This window comes from Lutra lutra, chromosome 3 (genome assembly GCF_902655055.1).
Source record: "Lutra lutra chromosome 3, mLutLut1.2, whole genome shotgun sequence".
Lineage (NCBI taxonomy): Eukaryota > Metazoa > Chordata > Mammalia > Carnivora > Mustelidae > Lutra > Lutra lutra.
In genome coordinates, this window is record NC_062280.1 from 76,736,983 (window position 1) to 76,741,310 (window position 4,328).

The following is a 4,328-nucleotide window of genomic DNA, read 5'->3' on the forward strand; positions in this document are numbered from 1 at the left end:
ACTTAACTGATGATGCCACACAGGTGCTCCAATAAATGTATGTTTAAATTATTATTTTAAAATCATAATATATTCTATTATATTTTTACATCATAATTAAAAACAATATTCATTTGTCATGAAAATTTATGTAGTTTGCTATTATGAGCAATAACGAAGTGATAAAATTATTTTGCCTAATTACTTATATAGGATATATTTTTAAAAAATGGGATAATAGTATCAATGGGTATGCATCCTTTTTAGGAACTGTGATACATACTACAAAGTTCCCTCCAAAAAATAATTTTTTTAATAATTTATATTCCCACAGTCTAGAAATGGAGACCATTTCCAAACATCTATATTAAATTCAGTGTTATCATTATATATGATTGTTCCCACTTAAATTTTTCCTTTTTTTTCATTTTTTAAATTAATTTTTTTTTCAGTGTTCCAAAATTCATTGTTGATGCACCACACCCAGTGCTCCATGCAATCTGTTCCCTCCATAATACCCACCACGAGGCTCACCCAATCACCCACCCCTTTCACCTACAAAACTTTCAGTTTGTTTCTCAGAGTCCACAGTCTCTCGTGGTTTGTCTCCCCCTCCAATTTCTTCCAACTCACTTCTTCTTGCCATCTCCCAATGTCCTCCGTGTTATTCCTTATGCTCCACAAGTAAGTGAAACCATATGATAATTGACTCTGCTTGACTTATTTCACTCAGCATAATCTCTTCTAGTCCAGTCCATGTTGATACAAAAGTTGGATATTCATCCTTTCTGATGGAGGCATAACACTCCGTTGTATATATGGACTGTATCTTCTTTATCCATTTGTCCATTGAAGGGCATCTTGGTTCTTTCCACAATTTGGCAACTGTGATCATTGCTGCTATGAACATTGGGGTAGAGATGGCCCTCCTTTTCACTGCATCTGTATCTCTGGGGTAAATACCCAGTAGTGCAATTGCTGGGTCATAGGGTAGCTCTGTTTTTAATTTCTTTTTTTTTTTTTAAGATTTTATTTATTTGTCAGAGAGAGAGGGAGAGAGAGTGAGCACAGGCAGACAGAATGGCAGGCAGAGGCAGAGGGAGAAGCAGGCTCTCCACTGAGCAAGGAGCCCGATGTGGGACTCGATCCCAGGACGCTGGGATCATGACCTGAGCCGAAGGCAGCTGCTTAACCAACTGAGCCACCCAGGCGTCCCTGTTTTTAATTTCTTAAGGAATCTCCACACTGTTCTCCAAAGTGGCTGCACCAACTTGCCTTCCCACCAACAGTGTAAGAGGGTTCCCCTTTCTCCACATCCTCTCCAACACTTGTTGTTTCCTGCCTTGTTGATTTCGGCCATTCTAACTGGTGTAAGGTGGTATCTCAATGTAGTTTTGATTTAACATTTTTTCATGTGTCTGCTAGGCATTTGTATGTCTTCTTTGGAGAAGTGTCTGTTCATGTCTTCTGCCCATTTCTTGATGTGATTGTCTGTTTTGTGTGTGTTGAGTTTAAGGAGTTCAGCCCTTTGTCTATAGTGTCGTTTGCGAATATCTTCTCCTATTCCGTAGGTTGCCTCTTTAGTTCATTGACTATTTCCTTTGCTGTGCAGAGGCTTTTGATCTTGATGAAGTCCCAAAAGTTTATTTTTGCTTTTGTTTCCTCTGTCTTTGGAGACATATCTTGAAAGTTGCTGTGGCCGATGTCGAAGAGGTTACTGCCTATGTTCTCCTCTAGGATTCTGATGGATTCCTGCCTCATGCTGAGGTCTTTTATCCATTTAGAGTTTATCTTTGTGTATGGTGTAAGAGAATTGTTGAGTTTCATTTTTCTACACATAGCTGTCCAATTTTCCCAGCACCATTTATTGAAGAGATTGTCTTTTTTCCATTGTATATTTTTTCCTGCTTTGTCAAAGATTATTTGACCATAGTGTTGAGGGTCCATATCTGGGGTCTCTACTCTGTTCCACTAGTCTATGTGTCTGTTTTTGTGCCAGTACCATGCTGTCTCGTTGATCACAGCTTTGTAGTAAAGCTTGAAATCAGGCAATGTGATGCCCCCAGTTTTGTGTTTCTTTTTCAGCATTTCCTTAGCAATTTGGGGTCTCTTCTGGTTCCATACAAATTTTAGGACTGTTTGCTCCAGCTCTTTGAAAAATGCCAGTGGAATTTTGATCGGGATGGCATTGAAAGTATAGATTGCTCTAGGCAGTATAGACATTTTAACAGTGTTTATTCTTCTGATCCATAAGCATGAAATACTCTTTCATCTTTTTGTGTCTTCTTCAATTTCTTTCATGAGTGTTCTGTAGTTCCTCAAGTACAGATCCTTTACCTCTTTGGTCAGGTTTATTCCCAGGTATCTTATGGTTCTTGGTGCTATAGTAAATGGAATCAATTCTCTAATTTCCCTTTCTATGTTTTCATTGTTAGTGTATAAGAAAGCAACTGATTTCTATACATTGATTTTGTATCCTGTCCCATTATTGAATTGCTGTATGAGTTCTAGTAGTTTGGGGGTGGAGTCTTTTGGGTTTTCCATATAAAGTATCATATCATCTGCAAAGAGAGAGTTTGGCTTCTTCTTTGCCAAATTGAATAACTTTTATTTCTTTTTGTTTTCTGATTGCTGTTGCTAGGACTTCTAGTACTATGTTGAACAACAGTGGCGAGAGTGGACATCCTTGTGTTCCTGATCTCAAAGGAAGGCTGTCAGCTTTTCCCCATTGAGGATGATATTAGCTGTTTGTTTTTCATAGATAGATTTTATGAGGTTGAGGAATATTCCTTTTATCCCTATACTTTGAATTGTTTTAATTAGGAACAGATGCTGTATCTTGTCAGATGCTTTTTCTGCATCAATTGAGAGGACTGTGTGGTTCTTCTCTCTTTTTTTATTGATTTTTTTCTATCACATTGATTGTTTTGTGAATGTTGAACCACTCTTGCATCCCATGGATAAATCCCACCTGGTCATAGTGGACCCTGCTTAAGAATGTTTGGATTAACCAGGAAATCAAAGAAGAACTTAAACAATTCATGGAAACCAACGAGAATGAAGACACTTTGGTCCAAAACCTATGGGATACAGCAAAGGCAGTCCTAAGAAGGAAATACATAGCCATCCAAGCATCCCTCAAAAAAATTGAAAAATCCAGAATACACCAGTTCTCTGTACACCTTAAAAAACTGGAGAATCGGCCATCTTGCATCCCCACGTGTGTGCACCTAATATCAGCTGGTCTGCCTGAGATCCCCTGAGCGCCAACCCTAGTCCCCCGCGTGGTCCCATTTCCGCTCCAACAAGATGAAAGAAACTATCATGAACCAGGAGAAACTTGCCAAACTGCAAGTACGAGCGCGCATTGGTGGGAAAGGAACTGCTTGCCGAAAGAAGGTGGTTCATAGGACAGCTACAGCAGATGATAAAAAACTTCAGTTCTCCTTAAAGAAGTTAGGGGTAAACAATATCTCTGGTATTGAAGAAGTGAATATGTTCTCAAACCAAGGAACAGTGATCCACTTTAACAACCCCAAAGTTCAGGCATTGCTGACAGCGAACACTTTCACCATTACAGGCCATGCTTAGACAAAGCAGCTGACAGAAATGCTACCCAGTATTTTAAACCAACTTGGTGCAGACAGTCTGACTAGTTTAAGAAGACTGGCTGAAGCTCTGCCCAAACAATCTGTGGATGGAAAAGCACCACTTGCTACTGGAGAGGATGATGATGATGAAGTTCCAGATCTTGTGGAGAATTTTGATGAAGCTTCCAAGAATGAAGCAAACTGAATTGAGTCAACTTCTGGAGAAGATAAAACTTGAAGAAGTTACTGGGAGCTGCTATTTTATATTATGACTGCTTTTTAAAATTTTGTTCATGGATCTGATAAAATCTAGATTTCTAATATTTTTAAGCCCAAGCCCCTTGGACACTGCAGCTCTTTTGAGTTTTTGCTTATATGCAATTCATTCTTTGCAGCTAATTAAGATGAAGAAGCCTGGGAATAAAGTTTGAAACAAGATTAATAAAGTTCTTTGCCTAGGGAAAAAAAAAACTGGAGAATCAACAACAAATTGAGTCAACCCCACACACAAGAAGGAAAATAATCAAGATTAGAGCAGAGATCAATAAGATAGAAACTAGAGATACAGTAGAACACATCAACGAAACTAGAAGCTGGTTTTTGGAAAGAATAAATAAATTTGATAAACTATTGGCCAAACTAATCCAAAAGAAACAAGGGAGGACCCAAATGAATAAAATTATGATTGAAAAGGGAGAGATCACAACTAACACCAAGGAAATAGAAATGATCATCAGAAATTATTATCCACAGTTATAT

The 4,328-nt window shown here is 38.2% G+C and overlaps 1 pseudogene; it reads left to right on the top strand.

The window, feature by feature from the left end:
- Positions 1–3,288: 3,288 nt before the first annotated feature.
- Positions 3,289–3,998, top strand: LOC125095815 (transcription factor BTF3-like; annotated as a pseudogene).
- The last annotated feature ends 330 nt before the right edge of the window (positions 3,999–4,328 follow it).